We start from the raw sequence: 14,110 nt of genomic DNA on the forward strand, positions 1-14,110 counted from the left end.
TACCTTTGCTGGCCTAGAGACACAGAAGGCATGAGAAAGAAATGAATTCTTTCAAAAACTGTATCAGCTTGAAACTGGATTATCTTCTGTATCCTCTATAGAAGACTGACACCTTAATTCTAAGCCTACCTGGAAGTTTGACTGACAGAACACAGAGCTAATGAATGCAAGTGTGTTACACTAGTAAGTCAATGATCCTTTATTTTAACAATAGAAAGCTGATGCACCATTTCCTCACAGAATTATTATTTTTAATAATGCAGTAAATTAAAGGTGGCCACACATTCTATTTAGTCTTACCATTAAGGGACTCTCCATGAAGTATTTGCCATGAGGGAAAAACACCCTCCATCTTAGAAGTATGCTTTGAGGTGATCACACTGAAAACATTTCAAAACTACTTAAAGAGACACTCGAAAAAGATACACCATGTAAAGAGAAAGACCAAAGATCCAGAAAAGCCAGAAAAATAAAGGTAGAGGTCATACTGGTAATAGAGACTTTATCATTCATTATCTCAGGAGATTCTAGCTGGTGTACATCATATAGCTGAGCATCATGTCTTAGGAAATTTGCAGCAAAATAACTCTTAAACCTCTAAGTGTTGAGCAGTTTATCATTCAGAAGTAGGTAACTGGAACAATCTTAATTTTTAAAAGACAACCACCTGCTATCTGAGCCTTGGTTCATGGTCTCTTCTATAACTTGAGCTATCCAGGCTTATGTTTCCTCTATCCTGGAGGTCTACATTACTTGAGGTGACTTCAGTTACTTTTAACTAATGTAAAGCTCTTTGGCAATAATGTTTAAAGTTTGAATTGAAACTTTAGGGTGACTCTGAGACACTGAGTATGTAACTCTGAGTATGACTATATGTTGTATTTGGGAGAATGCACATCATGAGTGAAGAGGTAGTACACTGTAATTCTCAGCTCCTTGCAACTCTTCTGAGCAAAGGATATCAAAAAAACACAGAATTTTGCCTAACAGATTGCATAAATTCTAAAGCTTTAAAGGTTAGATACAGGGTCTCCCTAAAGACAGAGATGTTGGAGAGCATTTTAAGCCACAAAGTCCATTATGATGTGGATCTAGAGTGTCCCCCAGGTGTTCTCATGTGTTCAGAGGGGCATTTTTGGCATAAGTGCGGATCATGGCGGCACTGCACTCATCTACGGCATTATACTCATATCTGAACATGCTGTTGGGACGGAAGTGAGGCCTGGTAAGAACAGATGGGTCACTGTGGGCAGGTGAGCTGGACAGGTGAATCTCCCTTTCTGAATTCTCCCTTCATTCTCTGCTTCCTGACAGCCATGAGTTGAGCACCTTTTTCCCTTCTGCCATCCTGTGCCTGCCTTAGAGTCAGCTGACATGGACTGAAACTCTAAACCAAAACAAAGAAAAAATATCCTTCTTAAGCTACAAGTTCAGGTATTTTGTCCTGGTGTCAGGAAAGTAACTAAACAAAGTCCTTTCCTTCCTGAGAAACGTTTGCTTAGGTTTCAGAGAAACATGTTTAGTGATGTTTCCTTCTACTGTGTAGATTTGTATAATAGGGAATTCTACTTTTCTTCTGGAGATGAAGGATGAGCAGAATGACCAGCTTCTCTATATAAACTCTGAGTCATCCAACTCCAAGGTCTCTCCTGTGCTGAACCCAGTGCTCACACAGGGTGATGTCTGACTCTTACCATGTGGTCCAGTGGGTGTTGGGCTCAAGGAATTTTCACTAAGATATTTCTCTGGCTACTGCATTCTGGAGTGAGTAATAAACTGCCTGTCTGTCTAGCACAGAAAGCCCGATGGTGTCTCCTGTCAGTAAATATATATGATAGTGTGAAGACTTACTTGCTAGATTTCACAAAACGTTAACATGTAATACCTTTTCCAGTCTCAGACTTAATGTCAGAGGCTACTATAATTAACTAAGTCAGGGTATTGTTAGCTGCATTTTCTCCTTTCATTCTGACCCTTGTTCAATCAATTTTCCTCAAAATAGAACAAATTTTTAACTGAAAAGAAAAAGAAACACATTAAACTTTCTAATATAGTACACTATTTTTCAATAATAAAAAAACACTGTCTTAACTTATCTTGTAGTTCTTTGACCCTACTTGACTGTTAAAGATGATGTTACATTCTAATTATTGTCCTCCAGGCAAATCATCTCATGGAATCTTTCCATCTCTTAGTATTTAGCATAGAGCCTTTCTCTTACACAAGACAACAGCTATTTCTTTCACAAGCTGATCTCTTGTGATATGCTCCTTTGTGCTTCAAGTCTTAGTGTATTTAATTTTAACTCAGCAAAAATTTCTTAAATTTTTCTTATCATAGCAGTCTCTGTCATCACTTCAGGAAAGAATTTTTGTTGTTTTTCTTCTTTGTTATTTGTTTGTTTATTTTTGTTGTTGTTGTTGGTTTTGTTAGGAAAGAATTTTTGGTCCAAAAGTGTACCTGTGAGTGTAGGCTCTCTCTGTGTCCTCGTTTGTTCAGGCTACTCCCACACAGTGGCACAAGAAGGATAGCTTAATTAAAAAAAAATTTTTTTTTTCATAGTTTGGAGTCTGAAATCAAAGACTTTGCAGATTTGGTGTCTCATAAGAGTCTGATTTCTAATTTTTTTCTTTATTTTTATTTTTTTCTATGTATTTTTCTGTATGATAGAAGGGTAAGGAATGTCACCAGGTCCTTATTTATAAGGGCACAAATACCATTTATGAAGGCTCTGTCTTCATTGCCTAAGTACCTCCCAAAGATCAAACCAAAATACCATCATTTTAGGGATTAGAAAATGGGCTTTTGGGGGGGGAGGAACAAACATTTATACCTTGTGCCTTACTATTTGTCCTGATCTATTTATATCCTTTACAAAAAATATTACAGTTGCAATTTTTCATTTGATTCTGCAGGTTTTTAGTCCCTGTCTCTCTGTAGTATGTAAGTTTAGAATATGTTCATTGTCTTAAGTTTGTTGCTATTTAACCTTGCCACAAACTTTTAACATATTAACAACTTTTAAATGTTTAAAGCAAATACATAAGCAGCATGTCTCCATTAATAATATCAATCAAAGTATCTCTGTCTACCATCCAAGGGTTCAATAAGTACAATATGTTACTATAAAGCAAATTAAAAACTACATACTGTATTACTTACTCTACTCTTTAGTATATCAGATGAAGTAGGCGAAAACAGGCAAGAAATGTGTCATTGACATACACCTGAATATCTCACCCTGCTCCTCTATGAAGGCTTCTAGAGTGCCTCTCCTCTTCTGATGAATTTCAACTAGCAAATAAACAACAAAATATAATAAAGAGTCGTAATATAGAGAGCAAAGTATCAGAAGGCCTTAGTAAAAGTTCACCACTACAGACTGTATGATCCTCTACCCATTTCCCTTGATGCCTCTGTTTTCTCATTCAGAATGGGTATTGGTCCCTTTGCAACTCTATAATAAGAAATAAGTCTGATAATTTTTGAGTTACCTCTACTACAAATGCATGCCTGCTGTTGCTGCCAATGATCAAGGGTAGGTCATATCTAGGGATGATTTTTTACAGCAGGCCCCCACAAACTTTTATTGTCTTCTCAGTGTGGGTAGGGAATGGGAACCAGAGTCAGTGACCCGGATCCTGAGACCTGAGCTGGCTGCAGGGGTATGTGTGCCAGCACAGTGGCTTGAGCTTGTAGAACATACAGTTAGGGTGGGATTAGTGGCTGATGTTTATGTTTCAGCCAATTGGATCCCCAGAGAGATCTTAGCTTCTGAACCAGATTATTTTGCATCATTGGTGGCAGATTTCCAAACAGCAGCAGGAAGCAGTTTGTTATGCAGATCATCCCTGCAGGAGAGTTTTGGCCAAAATTGTTTTGTACAAGGTGATCACAACATATCAGTCTGTCAGACTTCATTCCTAACAGAGCTACTTCCCTCCATAAACAAAGTGCACTCAGTATCTGTCAGGGGATCTATTTTTAGAACAGTTCATTCACGTACAGCATGTGGCACCTGGATAATTAGGTCTTGGTTAGGTCTTGGTCTAAGGTGAACTTGTCAGCTTTCTTGATCAGAAGGATAGTGGGTATTAGAGTGCAGAGGCAATGGAGGGAGGTAACCTTTAATGACCAGATCTAAGTATTTGAACAGGTAAATTTACAGTCTAAGTAAGCATCATTATTTTTGTGAACTCGAGGATCTAGATTTTATAGAAGCCAGCAGATCCATGAAATGTGTACTTTTTTCTTATAACCAGTTTCTTACAGATATTGCAGCAGAGCTTTTGTGCCCTTTTAGCATGCAGCTTGGGTGTCATCAATCAGAAGTGCAATCATCTCTAAAGAGGGTAAACAAGTTTTTGAACCTCTGGGAAGTTGAGTCCAGGTCAATGAAACTTTGAGTTTAGAACTGGGGTCTTTGTGAAGAAGGGTTGGCTGACAGGAGACCACCAAAGGCAAAAGAAGACATTCATTAGGTCTAGGCAGGTGTACCTGCGGGCTGTGGGTAGCAGAAGACTGAGGCAATGTGCAAGGAGGGCAAGTGCAGCAGCAAAGGCAGCTTGGAGGTCTTGAACTGGATTTACAGGCAAGAGAGGTACATACATTTCAGCAGGTAGACAGTGTCTTGGTTACTTTTCTCATTGCTGGGACAAAATATCTGATGCCCAAAATTAAGGAATTTATTTAGCTTACAGTTTGTGGAGGCTTCAGTCCAAACTTGGCTGGCTCCAAGGCCAGGTGGTACATGGCAGAGGGCAACAGTTCATGGCAGCGGAGCAGCAAAACAACAAGAGCAAAAGGGAGGAGCGGTGCAAGCAGCTTCTTTCTTTACCTTACATTGCATGTAAACTATCTGCCCCAGGGCAGGTGTAGCACTCACATCCATAATTCAAACACTGGACCATGAACCAGTCATAAACTCTAAAAGCCCACCTCGTGACTGCATAAGACTTTGGGGGGACATTCAGACACAAACCATAATAGACAGTCTATAAACATTTTACAATTTTGAATCTTCCGGAACAGTCCCAAAAGTGTGTATGGATTAGGAACCACAGAATGTAAAGTGATGCCACTAATGTTGAAAATACAATAGCTAATGTACTCTAGGTATTCAACAAAAATCCATATGAATAAAATGAAATTTATTTAGTATACAGAATTATTAATTTTAGTAAAATCAAGTAAAGAAATTTCCCCAATTGAAGTTAATAGGATTGAGAAAGGATATGATTTTTCTCCAAGTCATGAAGGCCCTTTTATGATACAGTTCAAGATTCTATCACTCTTAGCAGTATGCAGTCTGATCTAAATTCTTTATCCCTGAAATGGAAGTCAATGACTACCATTCTTCTAAACTGTATGCAGTCCATTTGAACTAAGTTATCCCCGCTGTATTGTGAAGAATGCACCCCACATCAGAAATTTAGAAGAGTTATGTTTCATAGGTGGTATTCAAATAATCTATGCTACTTTCAGAATATTATTACACTGTTGTATAGAACATTGGTATTATCGTCTTTAGAAAACTATTATGTTTGAAATAGGTTCGGGTTCTTGAATTGCTTGAAAACTGTTTAAAAATACATCCACAAGTCATTAGATAGTTTAAGAATTGTTTAACAACTGCATAAAAATATATTCACAGAGCATCAAACAGATTAAAAGACACATTCTAAATCAGGTTTCTTATGATTCACATCTTTAAATTTCATATGACATTTGCCAGGGGGAAGAAAGTCAGCTGTAATATTATTATTTTCCCTTTATATACTCCTTCATTTTCTGCTAATTTTGTATGTCTTGTCAATGTGTTATTGTTTTGCTTAAAAAATTAGAAAACACATATACAATTCAAAATAAAAATATGAGCTCAGTGTGAAAAGAACAAAGTTGCACAACAGCCCTGAAAACTGTGTAAAAGGTAGTGGTAAATTTGAAAAAAGAAATTCATATAATTTTGATGGATAATTAAATGAATCAAGGGGATTTAACATCATATCCACATGCTTTAGTTATTGATTTTACAAAATATTAAATATTAATTTAACAAAAAGAATCTTCAGAAGGTTGCTGATTTACCTTGCAATTCTAACCTTTCTATTTCATTCTACAAAACTTGAGGTCATTTGTAGAAAATGACAAAATGCTGAGATAATAATTTTTATCTATTCCTGTAGTATTAAAGTTAAAACATTCTTATTTGTTAATACTTCTCAAATAATTTCTTCTAAAGGAAGGCTTAGGGGCTGGGGATATAACTCAGATGTACAGTGTCTGCCTCGCAAGACAGAGGTTGTTGAGGTTGATTACATGTACCAAAGAAGAAAAAGGAAAGATTTAAATATTTATCAAAACTAATGTAAAAAAAAAATTTAAAAATAGGAAACAACATACTAGTTCAACAAAATGTTCCTACTCTCCTCCACAGTCCACTTGCATATCCTTTCATTGTGTTACTCTATGTAAAAAAATCAGACACGTGTCACATTTGTGAAAATTGTAATGCACGACAATTAGACAAAGATTGAAAAATATATGCAATGAAAACAAAGAAATTTGGAGCGTATGTTTAAAATCACAGTATCCTAGCATTAGACTTCTGTTGGTGGTAATGTGCAGAATGTCATCTGTGGTTTTCATCTATATCAGTTTTCACTGATTCATTGGTGTGTACATGTACTTTCTAGGTTTTTCTTTTGTTAGTGTACTTTTCCTCTCCAAATTCAAGTCATCCCTTTAGTTTGAACTATTCTTTTGAAGTCTATGAGAATCACTATAAAATATCTCATAGCGATCTTAAAGTCAGTAAATCAAAAAGTTTTCTCATTACTTCTCTCTTTCCCAAACACTGACCTTTCTTTGATGTGTCCTATATTTAATAGTATCATCATTCAGCCATTTGATTGATCTTAAAAGTAGAAATATTCATTGAATTTTAGCTCCTCTTTATTATCTCCATAAACAGCTCATCTTTAACATGTGCCACTTTATAGCATTTTATATTCAGTTATTTCTTTTATTTATTCATCCAAATGTATGTCAATTACACAGTAAAATTTATGTGTTGATCTTGGTGCTGCGGTTACAGTATAATGGGCTGATATTTTATTAGTAGCAGAAACCAGACAACCCCAAAAGTAACAAATATATTTAAGATTTATAAAATATCAGAAGATTCTTTTTCATAGAATAGTCTTAAATGTTTTGCAAAATCCTGCTTAGAAATGCAACTATGATTCTTTAAGGGATATGGTACAGTGAGAGCAAATACACTTTTTTGATGAATCATAAAATTTTTACTGAAGAAATGAAAGAAATCAAAGGGACAAGAAACTCTAAAGAATTTTATGAGAATGAGTTAAACTGTTTCAAAAGAGAAGTATAAACAAATCACTTACAATGTTTTTAGACTCAAATTGGTTTTTTCTTCGTTTTAAAAATGACTACAGAAAAATAACTATTTTATAAGGGTCAAATGAATTAATTTGTATAAACTGCACAAAACTATGATGTATATGCTATCATTAGCCTAATATAAATATTATCTTTATTTCTTTACAAGGTATATAAAGCCAGTATGCAGGCTGTCATGCAAAATGGAAGATTTATGATATATGTGTATGTTTGTGTGTAACGTCAGTCATTGTTCCTCTCCAAGATAACTAGATTCCTGTTTTCTCACATTATTGAATATGGAGTTCTAAAACACAGAAACTTTAACCAGATAAGTGAGAAAAATGTAGTCTTTATTGTCAGAAGCATGATACTATAAAAAGAGAGCAAGAGCAGGTAGTTTCTAGAAATTATATTTAAAAATTATAAAGTAATGTTACTAAAGTTTTCACTTAATTGCATTAGCAATACTGTGATATATATCTTATATGTATTCACTCAATTCTGATATTGAATAAGAAAATAGCCTAAGGCATTATGCTTAAGTAATAGTTATGTTCCTGGACTGTCCATCTTTTTGCCTGCCTATTCATTGTGTTATGGGTCAGGATGAATTTATTTATAGCCATAATCTTTTCTCTGGATAATAGCTAAAGCTAATGGTGTATCAGCTGTACAACTCAGCCGTCTATCTTTCTGGATTCCTCAGGGTAGCTGTCCCCAGCACCTCATCAGTTCATTGGATCTCTGAACAGGCATCATCCTTAAAATCCCATTTGTACCATTTGGATCAGGTCAGGAAGAGTAATAGCTCTAATCTTCTTGGAGTGATATTATTAATCTTGAGCAGGTGAGCTCCAAGGTACTTTCTCTAACCTACACATTTAGAAAGTATAAGCTTTAGGGCTGTAATGAATAAAGCTAAAATGGAAGCCTGCGGCCTGAAAGGAAATGACTGTAAGATTAAGCTGTCCTTTAGGTCTGCAGTCAAACTTTGTTTACACAGTTAAATCAAGAGCTTTGTGAAAAGTAAAAGGAAGCACTAAATGGTTCTCCATCTGAAGAGACTCAGAATATTATTCTATTATTAATGGTATTCATTTTTCCAAATATAGGCTGTGTAAAAATTATAGCTAAATCAATTTTAGTCTAACATTTATGATAATTTCAATGGCTTTCCGAATAATATTCCTCTAATTTCTTCATAAACCTATTTCTATATTTGATGAAATAAGCTAATACATTTACAAGGCAACAAAATAAAAACTCATTATTTTCCATCTTACCCATTGCATTTTTAAACCTCATGTTTACTTATTCAAATTCATTTCTCCTACATATAATAGGGAGAGGTGTGTCTTATTTCTGTGTTACATATCTGGCTTTTCACACTGGGGACAATTTTCTTTGTTGTAATGTCTCAGATACACTGCTTTGAAGAACTGTGTATATGAACTAAATATTTTATCTTTGTTTCAGTTTTTATTTTCCTTCAGTTACTTATCCTTCCCAGCTGAAAAAAATCTTTATTTTCACTCAACTTCCTTCAGTGAATCATCAGAATATGATGCAGAAGGATTGCAGAGCTACTGCTGTTGAAAATTTTAGAAGTTTTAAGGTACTTTTCTTTTATGATTTTAAATATTTAAATATAATTGAAAACATATTGTCTTACCCAACTATTCTTGGTGTATGAAGTGAAATGGCGTGGTATTATTTTTTGCATGGACAGAAATATATTTTGATAGTGTTTCCATGGTTTATTAGTCCTGTTATCAGGTTCAGAAATGATATATATAATTTTTAAAATAGTGAATCATATTTTCCAAACTTAGCATCTTTTTTTGCTATAAATATAGATGATTAGTCTTAAGGAATGATAGATAAATTTATTATATTCCCCATGATATTAATGGTAATGACTATGAATGATTTAATTACCCTCTGTGTGCCATTGTTTTCTCATGGATGAAATGGAGATAGCAACACTTACATACTTTCACAAACACTTGTGAAACACATTGTATCTCGATTATCGTTCTAAGTGATTTATATTAATCATTCCATCAACTCTAAGAATCATTTTATATATGAGGAAATGGAGGCTAAATGAGTGAAGGAAATTAAGTTTCCAAGGTAAATGCAGCTGTTGATAGTAGAACCGATATTCAGACCTAGCAAGGATAATTTCAAGACCCAAGTACTTAGGTATGACATCATGTTTCCTTTCTTTTACAATCAAATAAGATTTTATGAAGATGAAGTAAATTAATTCAGAAAAATATGCTTGGAATTGTGCTTAGCATATTGATATAGATGATTTAAGTATGAGCTATTTTAAGTATCGTCACTGTTATTGTAATATTATTATATAACCAATAGAGCTCATACATGTACTGTACACCAGACATGAGGCGCACCATTTTTCACTAATATCAGTAACTTTATTTGTGTTACTAAACATGTTGCAGAGAAGAAAATAAAAGTCTGAGACATTAAGTTGCCCAAATATAAAGAAAGGGGGTGGATCTAGAGATTATCTTATATGTAAGTTTAACTATTAAAAACTAGAAATATAATTTTTGATTAAAATTTAACGATAGTTTAAAAATTCAGGACTAGTTTTATCTAACATTTTTCAGTGTCCTTGAAATGCAGTCAGAGAGTTGTAATCATTTCAGAAGACTAGAATATAATTTCTAAATCTTCAAAACACAAAAATAGTATGAATAAAGCAAAGGAAATCCAGGAAATTCTAGAAAAATGAAAACGTCTTCTAAACAAATAAGACATACATCTTAAGAATAAATGATTAAAATTATCACAAAAATGTAAAAATATATACTTTTTACAAAATGTCATGTATGCTATGCAAAATAAAAGTTAATAGTCACAGAAAGGAGGAAACATAGCAGATAAAATTAGACCATCACTTTCCTCCTGTGATTCCTTTTTGTCATGAGGTAACAATTGCTCCAAGTAAGTACCTAATGTTTGCACAACTTGCATATTAAATTCAAATTGAAGGTAACTTCTCATGGGTTGGCAAAGTTTCTGAGTCTTTTTTAAAACCATATCCAGGGAGCTTGATTCACTTGTATCAGTCACGTTGTTTATATTAATTTCCACCAGGTTATACTGCATCTCATAACTTACTTTTGGGCTGGGGATTTAGCTCAGCGGCAAAAGCGCCTGCCTCGCAAGTGCAAGATCATGAGTTCGATTCCCGGTACCAGAGAAAAACCAAAAAAAAAAAAAAAAAAAATTAACTTACTTACTTTTTTCTATTGTTACAGTGTACTTTGGATTTATTGTGGTTTATTTTCAAATAGTTTCCTTCCCACTCATTTAAAAATCATATACTTTTGTATTATTCTTAAAAATTTTCGTTGAGATTTTATAATGTATATTTTGTGTAAAACTCAAAATGAAGGACTATTTCTAACATTTTTCTGAAAATATAGAATTTTCCTGAATACAGAACTTTAGAGTTATTCAAATCTAGCCACCTAGCAGTAACTTGAAGTTCCTGTTACTCAATATTTTTAATCTACTGAATAACATCATTTGCTGAAACACATGTTTTATTGGAATATGACCCTGACAGGAAAGAGTATGTAAATCTTAAGTCTCATTCAACGTAATTTTATAAAGTGAATATAAACATATAAGCCTCTTATAAGCTCTGTATCAATCATTTTATAATGAATTTAAAAAGTTGTTATTTTACAGAGTTAATAAAGTTTAAATTCTAGTAATTTTCAAGTGTATATCTTCTTGAATCACCCTAAACTGTCAGAGAATGATGCTATACTTACCAATTCTTTTCTTTTTCTCCTGCTTCCTATATTTTTTTAGGCATTATCTGTCATGTGCTATTCATATTGCTAAACTTCACTTCTTCAGAAAGCAAGCTCATTACCTCCATAGTATTATAAAATGAATTTATCAAATATTTAATTTAACACAATTAAGTGGTCATCAATAAAGTATAGAAATGAGGTCAAAGGAAAATCTGGTTAAGTTTGGTTAAGTTTGAAACTTGGTTAAGTTTGAAACACAAGCATGTTGGAAATCAGAAATGTTAAAAAAGGTCCAATAGTCATGCAAAATTAGTCAGCATTTACAGGGGAATAGTCAAATGCACACTAAAATTATTTGCATATCTAAAAAATATATTTCATTCCTTATGGTATCTACCAATTCATGTATTTATAAACATATTTATAAACAAAGACAAGGGTCAAGAACCTAGAGAAATTCATTAGATAGGATAACAGAGATCCTATCATTTTGTTCATTTCAATATATTTCAACTTTTCAATAATCATAAAATAGAAACAAGCAAAAATAAAAGAAATTCAAGGTGAAAGATTTAGAAGAAAAAAGACAAAATAGAGGAGGAGAAATCATCATATAACAATTGTCACATAAAACTGTAAAAATAAGTCCAATTATAATGGTTAGCCTAACTAATTCCAAAAAAATCTTTAGCAATAGGAACAAACACAAGTTGAAAAGCAGATTGTTAAACTGGATATTTTAAATTTAAAAAAAAATCAGGTTTACAAGAGAAATACCTATACCAGAAATGCTAAACAAAATGGTAAGTGCATTTTAAATACTAGAATAAAGTGAAGCAAGAAAATATTAACAAAAAATTAGGTAGATATATTAATGTCCAAATAATTGGTCCTATTGGTAATAAATGCATTCTATATAAAAATAATGAAAATAGATTGAATTAGCTAGGATTGCAAAATACTCTAAAATTTATAGACTCTACCAAATGAAGCTTAGTCTAGTAGAATTTACTGAAATTACTAGATAAAATTTACAAACATAGAAGCACAATACATTTTTACAAGCTTTTTCTGATATTAGAAAATAAATTATTGATATCTATAATTTTTAAAAATATAGATGATAAACTAGTTTTACTAAAGATGTGAAGAATCCTACACTATTAATAATTATAGAGTACATATTTAAGCACATTTAAAGCATGTATGTCAATAAGCACTAAGCTATAAAAAATTCAAATATTTTCAAATAGTTGTATTACATGAATTACATTTTCTAGCTGCAATTCAACACAGTGGAAAACTGTTAAAAATATAACTAGAAAGAACTCAAATGTTAGACGTCAAGAAACCTTTTCAATATCTCAAGAGCCAGAAAGAAAACCAATGCTAACAAAGAATGGATGAAAAATCAATGACCTAAGCTGTGTGCTTATAAACCTTGCAAAATAATAAATCAAGAGAAGGAAGAAAAAAGCAGTAGTGAATCGAACAAAAATAAATTAAATAGAAAACAAACATGAAGAAAAGTAAAATCAATAGTTGGCTCTTTGAACAGCTTAGAAATTAGGAAAAAAAAGGAAAGACATATGGTGATACTTTTCAGGGGAAAAAGAAACACAAAAATAAAGGGGAGTCGTAAAAGTAGTTCTGATTCTTGTTTCCACTCATATACTAAGTTGGCTAAACTAAGATTTCTTTTGCAAGAACAGCTGAGATTTCTTCTACTTCTGCAATGAAGTATAAAGTGTGAAGGTGCATATGTGTATGTGCCAATTTCCCATTACAAATGCATTTATTATATTTTAAAAACATATACTAATAAAATGTTTTTTCTTTTTTGTTTTTTTTTTCCAGTACCGGGAATCAAACTCGTGACCTAGCACTTGCCAGGCAGGCACTGTGCTGCTGAGCTAAATCCACAGCCCCTGAAATGTTTTCAAATATATTAAGAGGAAGCTGTTGCTGGTGGCAGCGTGTGTGGGAGGTCTTACTCCATGGTGACAAAGAATGAAACCATGGATCCTTGAGGCAGGGTGCAGGCAAATTTATTTAAAAGATGCAAAGATAAGGAAATAAAAGATGTAAAAGCAAGAAATTAAAAATATATAAAAGCAAAGAAATAGAACCCTCACAAGCCAGGAAGTAGATCTTGAGCCAAAAAGACTCTTTGTCTAGGGAGGCTGAAGGAGTTTAGCAGGGAGCTAGGGTCGTTGTGCAAATGATATGATCTTTGCCCCATAGTAGATGACTTGTTTTCTATGTAGTGTTCAAGCAGTGCCCGTGCACCTTGCCTCCCTGATCATGCTCCAGGGAGCTCCCAAACAGCTGCAGAGCCCCTGGCAGATGTTTCTGTAAACTATGTACGGAGCTGACTCAGAAGACTCCATTATGTGGTCCCAGCTCCTCTTGGAGGCCCCTGTCATTGCTGCTGAACATAGTCCTAATTCTTCTTTTATTGACTGTTATTTTATTTGGATCTTAGGAGGGAAAGATTGAAATATCAAACTGAGGTGGTATTCAGGATAGTTTTTTCAAACTTTTGAAGAAAAAATTACTACAGCTTTTAGTCTTCTAAACAATAGAATGTTGAATCATATAAATGTTAATTTTAAATTGGGTGTGGTGGTGCACACCTGTAATCCCAGCATTCAGCAGACAGTCTGAGGCAGGATTACCATGAGTTCAAGGCCAACATGGGCTATGTAATGAGTTCAAGAGCAGTCTGAGCACATGGTCAAACGCTGTCTCAAAAATAAATAAATAAATAAATAAATTTAATTTAATTAAAAGCTAATTTCATTTCAAAATGTTAACATGATATATCATGTTAATGAAAATGCTAATATTAAATTTACTTTGTCTTTTGGGGATTATTCAAGCTGCTTATGTATTGTGTTGGTTTT

At 33.4% G+C, this 14,110-nt stretch overlaps 1 pseudogene; it reads left to right on the top strand.

The window, feature by feature from the left end:
* The first annotated feature begins 1,153 nt into the window (after window positions 1–1,153).
* The window catches only part of LOC102022767, a 154,927-nt pseudogene continuing 141,970 nt past the window's right edge, over window positions 1,154–14,110 (top strand).

This window comes from Chinchilla lanigera, unplaced genomic scaffold, assembly GCF_000276665.1.
Source record: "Chinchilla lanigera isolate Chin_1 unplaced genomic scaffold, ChiLan1.0 scaffold00001, whole genome shotgun sequence".
Lineage (NCBI taxonomy): Eukaryota > Metazoa > Chordata > Mammalia > Rodentia > Chinchillidae > Chinchilla > Chinchilla lanigera.